This window comes from Vicugna pacos, chromosome 18 (genome assembly GCF_048564905.1).
Source record: "Vicugna pacos chromosome 18, VicPac4, whole genome shotgun sequence".
NCBI lineage: Eukaryota > Metazoa > Chordata > Mammalia > Artiodactyla > Camelidae > Vicugna > Vicugna pacos.
The window spans coordinates 42623300-42635695 of NC_133004.1; the positions used below are offsets into that span (position 1 = coordinate 42623300).

The window sequence follows — 12396 nt, forward strand, 5'->3', positions numbered from 1 at the left end:
GCCTGAGTTTGGCCTTCTAAGCAGGCTTGAAATCTACTTTCCATCCATTGGAGTGATATTTATGGAGCTGGCTCCGCACCAGACGTGGTTCTGTGGGCACAGGGAAGTGGCTCCCTCCCTCTCTCTCGGGTGGAACTGGCATGAACCAAGTTCAAAGAGGGTGACGAATAAAAACCACAATGCCACGCTTGTGATTTGCCCTGAGAAACACAGCTATCGGATTGCAGGTGAGCAGGCCAGTCCCCTCTGTCCCTCAGGCAGGCTCCAAGGAGAGCCAGACGACCACTGGCCAGACCCTTTGGATAGACAGATCTTTTTTTTCTAATTGAAGTATATTGATTCACAATGTTGTGCCAGTTTCTGGTGTAGAGCACAGTGATTCAGTTGTATATAACATATCTACATTCTTTTTCATTATAATTTATTACAAGATATTGAATGTAGTTCCCTGTGCTGTACAGCTTGACCTTGTTGTTTATCTATTCTGTAGGTAGTAGTTTGTATCTGCTAATCCCAAACTCCTAATTAAACCGACCCTACCTTTCCCCTTTGGTAACCATTGAGTGTTTTCGATGTCTGTGGGTCTGTTTCTGTTCTGTAAATAAGTCCCTTTGTATCATGTTTAGATCCTGCGTATAAGAGATATCATATGATATTTCTTTCTGTCTGACCTACTTCACTTGGTATGATCATCTCTAGGTCCATCCATGTTGCTGCAAATGGCATTATTTCACTGAACAGACCTTCGTCCACACTGTCTGCACTCTCTTGTCTGTCAGGCAGGCCTCCAAGACAGTGACCATGATGCCCACAAATTCACCCAATTAGCCCGGAATCAGAACAAGGAGAAAGAGGCAAGCGGGTGGAGGCTCTGGGCCCAAGCAGCCTGAGGCGCCCTCTCAGCCAAGGTGAGAGGCTCAGCCTTGGCAAGAAACCCAGATGCCCGAGCCAAGATGCCTCCTGCCTGGCCCCAGCTGGACGGCTCTGCCCGCCCCCGTCTCCAGGCCCCGGCTCACCAGCCCCTTCTCACTACATGATCTTTCTCTGAACAGGGTGCGACTCAATTAGCCAGATTTCCATCCACCGAAATTGCCACCCCTGGGCAACTGCCCCCAAATCCCAGAGCTCAGGAGTTCTGGGCCTTTCCAAATCCTCTCGCCTCTCGTTTACCTCACAGACCTTGGATCCCATGACAGGCAAATCCCAGCCAGGGCAGAGACGTGACTTTTCGAGGCAGCCTAGTTTCCAGGGACAGATTTTCAGGTAAGCTAATGAAGCCTCCACGTCAGGACCCCTCGTTTGCTTGAGCCCCTGTGACAGCCGGAGGATGCTGGGAGGCATAGAGTGTTCTAGGTGGGGAGAGAGGCCAGCACAGAATAGGCAAGCTTGTAGTGAATTGTCTAAAGATATCGCAGAAGAAAGAGACCTGGGTCCCCAGGGCTCTGGTACTTTTGTGATGATTGCCTTTCTCATTCTAAATAAGCCTTTGCTTTCATACCTAAGCATGTATTGTATTCATGTGTTCTTTTTCTCAAAGAGAATCCCTCAAACGGTCTGAGCTCCAGGCCTCACAAACCCTGGGTTCACTCCTGCTGGTTTCTTGAGTCCTCATCCGCAGGGTGCAGGGGTGGGGGGCACCCCCCTAAGACAGGCAGCTCCATGCCTCCCAGACTTGCGGGGACACTGCCCAGAAAGCAGGTTGACATGCAGAGTCAGAGAAAGAACCTGGGTGTTTCAGCATAGGAGCCTTCAGTGTGTAATGGTCATTGGATCTGAGCTCTGCCCCACAGTGAAGACCAGGTGCCCTTGGCCCTCCCCCAGGAGACCACCTCGGTCCGGAATATCCACTTGGCTGGTGTAGCCACCTGCTTCCTTCACTTCACTGAAGAGAGAAACTGACATCTCTCAATAACATGCATCTTCGTGCTCCTTTCCAGGGACATTTTTCAGCTTTGGAGGAAAAAAAAAACACCTTTGAAAATTGCTTTAAAAGTTAAATCACAGATTTTTTGGGTGCCTCCCCCTCCAAATCAAAAACATGTATTTTTGTGAACGACAGAAATATCAGACGTCTTCCCTCCCTCGTCTGTCTGTCTGACTGACACGTTTTTTGGGACAGACAATGGCAGTGCTCAATTGATGGCTTTGTGGGTTTAACGAGCTCGGTGCGATGGTTTTTGATCTGGGAGTTGCCGCGTGGTCCTGCAGCTCTCATTAGTCTGGTGGTTCGTCCTTTCCCCCACCCTGCGCTTTGTTTTCTATCTGTGGGTTCCCTCCCCACCCCACCTCCCTGCAAACCAGGCCATATGGGACTGTTCAGGTGCCAAATCCTCCGTTCAGGATAAAGTCTGTCACATACTGACGGCAGTGCAGGAGGGGCAGTAGCCAGGGCCCCGTCTCCCCACGTGACCTGGTGGCAAGGCTCTGGACACAGCAAGCTTCACCTCCACAAGCCGACATCCTTCCTCCCTCTCAGGGTCTGCTCCTCCCCGTAGCTGGAATCCCCGGCCCTTTGCCTCCCACAGGGTGCCATGCAAGATCTTCCCCTCCGCGTGCGCGATGATCACGAGAACTAATGCATGATTCGTAGGAGGCTCTTGGTCTGGGAGTGGGCGCCGAGCGAGAATCCCGAGGCCCACGGAAGCACTTTGGTTCAGGGAACATTCTTTCCCTGATGCACATCTGTGCTGCCTGGAAGTGCATTAAAGAGAATCAGACGAGCTGCTACTTCTAAAATAGGTTCTGAATGTGTAAAGGGCCCCAGGAGGGCGGGCAGTGGCGCAGAGCTGATGAGGCACAGGGCTGCTGGGGCTCCTTTCTGGCTCTGCGCTTGAAGCACAGAGCGCCGCGTGCCCTGTAGTGACCCTCCTGGGCGCCTGGGGAGTCCGCAAGGGCAGGGCCACTTGAGCCTCAGCACGCCACTCTCTCACCAAGCAATGCTCCTTGGGCTCCATGGCTGTTTCAGAAACAGGAACGCATCTGTCATTCTGGGCTAACAAGGCGGGTACCCCACCCCCTCCCCCACCAGCCACAGCCTTCACCGGAGACCCAGATTCGGGCAAGGCAACCAAGGGGCCCGACAGCCTGGCTAGTGCCAGCTCCACCAGCCACCACCAGGGGCCTTGGGCAGTCACTAAGCCTGGAATCAGGAAAAGTGTGCCCTCCTGACTCGAAATCCCCCAGGTGGTATCCTACCAATTTCTTTATATATATTTTTTTTAATTGAAGTATAGTCAGTTTACAGTGAAGTAAGCCAGAAAGAGAAAGAAAAATACCACAGATTTCTGATCTGCTTTTCTCTGTGCAAATCACGTACTACAGGATATTCAAAGGCTTGTCCTGAGGACCGGAACTACCAGCCAAGGAACTTTGAATCAAGAAGGCTTGTGAGGGCAGGACTCAGGCCCAAGGCATAGGCATTAACCATGGCTTTCAGTGGTAAGTGACTGAAATCCCAGCACCACTTGGTCTTGCACAAAGTGGGAACTTACTAGCCCCGACAGGTGAAAGGTGGCTTCAGGCATAGCTGTACCCAGGCATAGAAACAAAGTTGTCAAGATTCTCTGCTGTGGCCCATGGCTTTGCTTTCCCCTCTGTTGGCTTTGTCTCAGGCAGGCCTCGTGGATGTGGTTCCCTCAGGGCTTTGCCAGCCCAGTGGAAGATGGTCCCTCTTGTCCAAGGGCTCAGCTGAAGTCTCAGGGCCAGTCACTGGGACCAGGAAGGTGGACTGCTTAATGAGCTTGGAGACGAGGGGTGTCAGCACTGCCCAACCCAAAGACATGGTGCGGGGCAGAGGCCCCTGGAGGGAACTCGAAGTCATCAGAAGTCTGGGAACAGCATGGTGGGAAGGGAAAACCAACAGGCATCCAACACGGAGCGAAGACAGGGACCCCGTCACTGTTCCATGCTGTTTAGACAGATTGAGCCGGTGGTTCCTGGTTTCGGGTTTGCTCTCCCAGAGGTCAGGTTAGAGGGGGTGGCCAGGTTGGCGAGAAGGAAAAAGCATTCCAAGCGGCAGGAACAGCAAAGCCACTGAGCTGTGAAGATGCACATTCCTAGCCAGGGCACCTTATCCTCCTGAGGAAGGCAGGAGTCACAGAGTGGGAAGAGCACTGGTTTGGGAGTCAGGCCAACTCAGGTCCAAACCCCGGCTCTGCCGCACCCCCCTCTGTGATATCCTGGCAGGTCCCTTGCCCTCTCTGGGCTTTAGTTTCCTCCTCAGGACCCTGAGGTGCACTGGAGACTCTGAAGTCCCTTACGTCACCAATGTTCCCTGTAAGCTTCCAATACCTGGGATATTTGCTAGCTTTTCAGTGCCACCCACTCCACCCACCCACCCCCGACACCACCACACCCACCACCCAGTCCATGCCTTCCCTGCTCCCCTCTTTATGCAGAAAACTGCATTTCCCAGGCTCACTTGCCCTCAGGCTTCTGGGTAGATCTGGATAATGGGAGGCACTCGTGCAAGATAGGAGGGTGGCACATGAAAAGATACTCAAAGTCACTAATCATTAGGAAAATGCAAAGCAAAATCACAGCGAGATACACCTCACACCTACAAGGATGGCTACTGTTGAAAAACAGCAGGGGGAGGGTATAGCTCAGTGGTAGAGCGCATGCTTAGCATATATGAGGTTCTGGGTTGAATTCCTAGCACCTGCATTAAAAAAAATGGTTAAGATGGCATATTTTATGTGATGTATATTTTATCAAATTTTTCAAAACTGAAAGGTAGGATGAAAGATGAAAGACATCAAGGTCTGTCCCCCCACCTCTCTCTGAGTAGAGTCCCCTGCACGGCTGCTTCTCCGTGGCTCTGGCACCCACTCCAACCACAGTCCTAGCTCCTGAGGGTCCATGGCCCTTGCCACGACTCTGTCTTCCATCAAATGGCTCCGGATTCCAGACTCCAGTAAAATCACTTCCTCTTGTGACCTTGCCAATCCCAGGGGAGGCTGCATCTTCCCGAGGTACTAACCTCTCTGAGTTGCCTCATTTTTCCCTTGGCTTCTCCACCCTCTAATTACCCGAGTAACCACTGAATTCACTGGCCATTTTTGTAAATACCCAGGCGGCTTCTCCTTTCCTAAATGGGATTGTTTGTTACACACCCTGATGAACAGCTCTCCTGTGGCCAGCATGGCCCGGGGGCTCCCCAGCAGCACCCCAGTAACCTGACTGGCTGGGGTCCCCTGGGGGCCCAAGGATCTGGATGTTTGCTACCTCTGGGGCACTCTGCTCAGCCACGAACCAAACCCCAAACACCCAGCCTGGAGTCCTAGCTTCCCCAGCAGGTGGGAACACACGAGGCAGACACTCCACGGGTGCAAAGGAGAAATCAAAGAGAATCCACAAGCACCCTCCGGATGGTGGTTCTGGAAGGAGCCGCAGTGTTTCATTATTTACACCTGCTTGCAGCAAACATTCCTCAAGCCTGGGCTGGGCCCCTGCCTGGCTCTGTCGTGCCCTGGGCTGGCCTTGGGGACTCCCTGAGAAGTTGTCCCGTGACCCCTCAAATCCTCCTACTTCTCAGATTGGCCCCTGGTTCAAGATCTGCAGTCCTGAGCTCATCTCCCTCCCTCCAGGGCCACCCAAACTGCCCCCCAGGGAACAGCCTTTTTGCAAAGCCCAGAGAGAGAGGAAAAGCTGCTCCACGTCCCCACTGGGCCGAGACCTGGCTGAGTCCGGATGCTCCCTATTGACAGCTGCCAGCCTCGCTCCCGGACACAGGCAGACCGCCTGGAGCAGTCACCTGCGTGCTAGACCAACTCGGAGAGGCAGAGAGCCAAGGTAAGAACCCCGACACCAAGCCCTCTGTGTACGAGAGAAAGGAGCACGAAGAGGGAAGGTGATATCCAAGGTCAAGGCCAGGTGGGCCAGGAGCCCCAGGCCCCCTGGGGGATGAGGAGGTGGGGCTGATGTCAGGTTTGCTTTCACTGGGCCCTGTCTGGTAGGCCCGGGGAGAGCAGCCATCCCAGTGTAGCCAGTCCAACAGGGTCTCCCCTCGCCTGGGGCACCCACCATGTAGGCCTCACCCCAACCCTGGCTACCCTCTCCTGGGGTCATCAGTCCCCTTTCCATCCTGGCCAGTCTGACTCAGGCCATGCCCCATCCCCTCTTGTGTCAAGCAGCTTCTGAGTTGCACGCAACAGAAATGGACTTCTTTAGTGAATTTGATCAGAAAAGGAAATGTATGGAATGGGTACCGGGGAGCTCACAGACTAGCAGGCAGTCTGGAGAACCAGACTCCCAGAACAGGCAGAAACAGGACAACTGGGGCAGCAGCTACGACCATGGGCGGGTGGGATGTGGCTGCCCCTGGGGATAGTGTCCATGTGGCCAGTGCCCTCTGTCCCTTAATACGTCCCACAGCCCCTCCACCCATCACCCTCCACCATCCCCAGCTTCCCCCTGCCCCACTAAGCTGCGGCCCCGCAACCACCCACCCCCCACCAGAAGACGCTCCCCAGCTTCCCGCCTCTTTAGGTCAGAACAGACGCCTCTGATTGGCTGAGCTTTGAGTCACGTGCTTGGGCTGCAAGGCCTGCTGGGAAAGGGAGGGTCTGGAGTCCGGTTCCCAGTGTGGGAGCGGGCCCCACCTCCCACCAGGATACATAGGCAGGGCTTTAGGAATGGACAGGGCGGGGCTTCAGAGGCTGGGCTGCAAAAGCCAAGGGCCGGTGTCCTCCCAACTTGGGATTCCACCACCCCCCTGCACCCAGTCCCACTCCCCATTCGTTCTGCACCCCTGCCACTTGCGACTCAGAAATCTGGGAGGATGACCACTGGCGCTCTGCGTCAGAGCCTTCCCAGGAAGAAGCTGGCCATCCTCAGTGGCTCCTCCCCAGCCCGGCACCATGGCCCCAGCATCACAGCACCGCCCTGTCCATCAGCCATCCCGCAGCTCCACACTGGGTGGTCCTTGGCCCCCAGGTCCTCGACCCTGCAGTGTTTTGCAGGGCACACCCAGGACACAGCCATCCTGAGCACCACCTACTGATGGGGCCAAGTCCTCTGGGCACCAAAGACCACAGGGCTCGTCCGGAATTGATGGACCCAAACTTGGCAGGTGTCCAAACCTCGCTGGTCTCCGAGAGAAGCCCACCCCCAGCCACCCCTGGGGAGGAGGCCGAGCTTTGTTCCTCTGCTCCCTCCTTGGCCCATAAATAGAAAATGCTTCCACTTCCTCCTCCCAGGAAGACACTGCAGGAGGAGTGCCCTTTGGGTCTCCCTCCTCCGTCACTGTTTATGGTGGGGAAGTGACCACTGTGATTGGTTGTCAAGGGCTGGGCTGGTGCCACCGTGAATCAGAGACCACCTCTGCCTGCTCGCCCAGGCAGGACCCTGGGGGATGGGGAAGAAGGGACAGTCCTTCCTGCCTGTCACTTGGGGAGGCAGCCTCCCTCCTCTGCCAGCCCGTGGACTTGGGCAGGAGGACTGGCCTTCTGCCCTGGCCCAGCGCGTGTAGTGGTGCAGACCAGGCTCCCCGCAAGGCCCAGCTGGAGTCTAGCCGGCAGGGGTGAGTGGAGAAAGTAAGGTGGAGGCTAGGGAACCCCCTTCTGACTGCTGAACTCTTAGGGGCCTAATTTCCCTCTCTGGTCTCCAACTGTGCTTTTATTCTTTGAACAAAAGAGTTACAAGTTGCTTGGAGACAAAAACCATCTGCCCTTTGAAACGCAATGCCCTAACCTTGCTTCGCAGCAGCAGCATTGTTCTCTGCTTGGGGCCACAGTGGTGGTGCCAGTCCCATGCCCCCCAGTTGGTGTTAGGGTGGGATGGACAAAGGGATGAGCATCAGAGGCCACATCCAGCCCTCTGCTCCAGCCTAGAGCATCCTGGTCTCTTCTTAGCACCTTCCTCGGGGCAGAGAGGGCAGAAAAGAACAATTTGTCACCTTGTCCCTGGGCTTAACCCATTAGTCCTGGCTCAGACAGTCTCTTTTGACCTTAAATAAAGAATTAAGCTTCTTCCCAAAGAGCTGAGAATGACAGGGAAGGTAGATGTGCAGAAGTACAAAGGTTCTTCACAGTAAAGGAGAAAGAGGCTTTGGGCCTCCTGTGCTTAGGGGCAGTGTCTGGAGTTTATAAATATTCTATAAATATATATTTATTCTATATAAGTATTTCCATTGAGACAATCTCGCTCCCACTCCAGCTCTCCTATGATAACTCTGACAATGGTGGGCTTCCTCTGGTCCCCTTGGTCTGTCTACCGATTGACTGACATTTAGAAGGTGCAGTGGGTCAAATTGTGTCCCCTCCAAATTCATGTCCACCCAGAACCTCAGAAGGTGACATTATTTGGAAACAGGTCTTTGCAGATGTAAGTATTAAGGTTAGAGTTGAGTTCATACTGAATCATGGTGGGCCCTAATCTTACAAGAAAGACTGTACACCTTAGAAACAGAGGCCCTGGCTTCCAGGCTAGGAACACCTCGATGTGGGATGCTGCAGACCCTCACCTACAAGTTCTTCTCTGCATGGGCCCACCCATCCCTGTGAGGACCAGGACGTCTCCAAGCCCTTCCTCTTGCTCTTGGTAGACCTTGCCCCTTACACTCCCCAAGTTTACCCTGTGCTTATAGGCAGCAAACTCACTGCAACTGGCACATCCCAGGAGACACAGGGACAGAGCAAGGCTGTCTGCCATTAGCATCCCTTCTCCAGGCGGAAATGACTCCAAGTTCTTCGCAAACGTAATACCTCTAAAGGCAAGGCTGAAAATTCCTTTGCAGCCCTTAACTTCATGAAGCTTTTCAACTTCCTTGGTTTAATGAATTTATGTGAAAATCTGGTCCTCCAAATCTGTGCATCCTCCTAAAAATAGTACTTCCGATCTCAGTGTGTTTTTCACAGTGTCGCCCCTTTGACACGAGTGGTATTCTAAGCTTCGTGAATTCCTTTATGACATGACTTTCAGCAGTTAGGTGGGACGTGTGGCACCCACCACCATGCCTGACACAAGATCAGCTCTCAAAGGGTATTTCTTGGTTGAAAGAAATGAAATAAGGTATGATGTTCATTCTCTTGACTGCAGTTAGCGCAGGGCAGTTCTGACACTAGCCACCGGGAGTTAGCACAGGCTTCACAGGTTCTAGGACACAGTCCCAAGCAAGACTGCTCCCACTTCCGATACCAGTCACGCTTTATCCCCAGGCCACCCACAATTCTGACCAACTGGCCGCGAATCTGGGGGCGTTGTCACAACCCCTATCAGGTTCGGCAGTTTGCTGGAATGACTCGCAGGGCTCAGGTTAGTGCTGTCCGTCGGTTAGTTTTATAATTAAGGATTCACACCTGGACCAGCCAAATGAAGAAGCCCCAGGGCACGGTGAGCATCTGTGCCCTCTCCCCGTGGAATCTGAGTGTGTCACCATCTGGCACACCTGTGTGTCTCACAATCGGGAAGCTCCACCAAGCCTCGGGGTCCTGAGTTTTTACTGGGGTTTCATTGTAGGTGTGACTAATTGAATTACTGGCCACGTGATTGAACTCAATCTCCAACCCTCCTCTGCCCTCAGCACCAAGGTTGGGCTGGATGTTAATTCATTCAAGCTACTACAACAAAATGTTATAAACAGGGTGGCTTATAAACAGCAAACATTTATTTCTCATAGTTCTGAAGGCTGGAAAGTGTGGGATCGTGTCAGCAGCAGATTCGGTGTCTGGTGAGAGCCCGCTTCCTGGTTTATGTGTGGCCACCTTTTCACCATGTTCTCACGTGGCCAAACGGGCCAGGAGGCTCCCTGGGGTCTCTTCGATGAGGGCATAATCCCATTCATGTGGGCTCCACTCTCGTGACCTAATCACCTCCCAGAGGCCCCACCTCCAAGTACCATCAGATTAGGGGTTAGAATTTCAACACATGAATTTGGGGCTCTTTGTAGCACGGCCACCCCAATCCTGACTCATCTCATTAACAGAACCTTAGGTGTGGTCCCAGGAGTCCACCGTAAATAACAGAGACTCCTGTCGCTCAGGAAATTCTGAAGATTGAGAAGCTCCCTCCCTGGGACCAGACAAATTCTTGATTACACAAGAGCTCAGATCTTGAGTGATTAGTTTCACAGGAGGTGCAGCTGAACCCAGCACTGATGGTCATTCTCTCTACATGGATCTGAATGAATCCCACGGCCCCACGGGGCAGCGCCTTCCAAGAAGCATAGCCATTAGACAAAAACTATCAGAAGGTATTCTGATCTATGCTTATGACTCTCAAAGAATATTACACATGGATGCTTCTTAATATACCTTTTCCCGTCTTGGGCATTTGAATCCCTCATCTCCCCTGGCTGCACAGACTCCTCCCCACGCTCCTTACTCTCTACTCCACCAAGAATTCGGCCCTAACCTGGGCCCCAGTCGCGCTCAGTGTTTCCTCCCCTCCCCCAGGCCTCCAATTTCATGAATGAAAAGAAAACACTTCCCAAGCGGTGAGGGTTAATGTAATGTGTCGACCTGACTGGCTCTGGGGGGCCCAGGTTAAACATGATCTCTGGGTGTCCCTGGAGGAGATGAGCATGTGAGTCAGTGGACTCAGGAGAGAAGATGGTCCTCCCCAGAGTGGTGGTGGGAGGGGCTCATCCGATCCACTGAGGCCCAAGTAGAGCAGAAGGCTGAGGAAGGAGGGGTCCCCCTTTTCTCCTGCCTCACTGTTGTGCTGGAATATCTCATCTCATGTCACCTTCTTCGACATCACCAGCTTTTCTGGGCCTCCAGCGTGCCGAGGGCTTCTGTACCACGTGAGCCAATTCCTCATAATAAATCTTTATAGTTTTTTAAATTTTCTATTGGTTCTGTTTCTCTGGAGAACCCTGACTAATAGACAAGCCTAACTTGGGTTGAAAAAGACATTTGGTCCCCTTTCCCCAACATCCTACCCCCTGGTTGATGACGACAATCCGTGTTTGCACAGTGACCTGAACGTCTCGCATCTCGTGAGCTTGACAACACCCTCGGATGGTCCATGAAGTAAACACTGCTCTCTTCCATTGTTACAGAGGAAAGAACTGTAGCTCAGCACAACTGTGACCAGCCTGAGTCACACAGCCAGGACGTGACAGAGCCCACGTCTTCTAATGCTGATACCCGGGGCATTTCCAGAACACCACGCTGAGACTTCATTCTGATCCAGGACCACTGTGGGATCCTCAGTTACTCAAACAAAGGTACAACCGTCTCTCTTCTATTCCATTTACCCATATGGACATTCTAGAGAATTTTTTCGATGTAAATTTGAAAGTTTGAACCAAAAGGCTGTTGAGCACTTGGTTCCTCTGGATTCCAGGAGCAATTCATTTGAATTCCTGTGTCTAGCCAACTCTGTCTCCTGAATTCCTAAGCAATCCCGGTGCCCACTGCTTGGAGTGAAGGGGAGAGGCTGCCTGCCTGGCTTGATCAGGAACCAGACTTCAGTCGGGAGTTGATGCTTCTAGACATTGCCAGATCGTCCTCAACAGGCCTCACCTGAGGACAGGTGCAGTGGCGGGCGTCCTCTCCCGCCCAGGGGCCTCCTCACAGATGCCCCAGTACAGTTTTTGCAGCATTGTCTTGCCTTGAGGAGGGGTCAGCACAGCTCCTGTCTGGGAAGCCGTGGTGTAGAGGAAGGATGCCAAGTTCAAATCCAATCTCCAGAACTCATCGGTGGCCTTGCTGAGCTGTTTCTCTGCCTACAAATTGGAAGCAGGAGAGATTCCCTTGCCAGGGACCACATAGGCTGCTGTGGGAACCTCTGAGTGCCTTCCCACCTCTTGCTTTTTTTTCAAGAAGTCTCCCTCGAAGCAGATTCTACCCCTCCCAGAACGTCAGCCCTACAAGCCCCGGGTCCCAGCGGCGTGAGCCCCACCCTCTGTTGAGCCAGCGCCTGCCCCGCCAGGTCGTTGGTGGCCGTCACTCCCGTCCCCGCTCAGGCCAAGGCAGCAGAGATAACCTCTACTCCTGTCCCCTCCTCTCTGTGGTGGCAGAGGGAGCTTTGTAAAAGGGTCCCAGTCCCTCGGGTTTCCAGTGATCTTACAAGCCATCCTGTGACGCTCAACTGCCACACGGGGGAGGAGAAATAAATGACATTTATTCTCTTATCCCCAGCTCCCCCACCCCCCCACCCCATGCTGGGCATCCTTAGTAGAAACCAGACCCCGTGGGAGGCCCGGCCAGGCTCAATTTGGCAGAACCACACAGTGTGTGAGAAACTAATAAGATCCATTCAACTTGAGAGCTAGTTTAATTTGACTGAGTCCATTTTCCCCCAAGAAATTTCACACCTTGACACAAATCAGCAGGTTTTAAGAAAGAGGAATTTAACATTAAGTAGCATTTCCAACCGCGGAGGGGTGTATGAAAATGTGCTGCTTCTCTGTGGCCAGTGGCCTCCTGAGATCCATGAATGGAAGCCTGC

At 53.1% G+C, this 12396-nt stretch overlaps 1 long non-coding RNA gene across 1 annotated transcript; it reads left to right on the forward strand.

The window, feature by feature from the left end:
- On the forward strand, positions 1-12031 carry LOC140687162 (uncharacterized). Its single transcript, XR_012061315.1, has 6 exons — positions 1-227; positions 1178-1263; positions 3322-3438; positions 5589-5793; positions 11003-11170; positions 11319-12031. It is a non-coding gene; the product is annotated as an uncharacterized lncRNA (long non-coding RNA).
- The last annotated feature ends 365 nt before the right edge of the window (positions 12032-12396 follow it).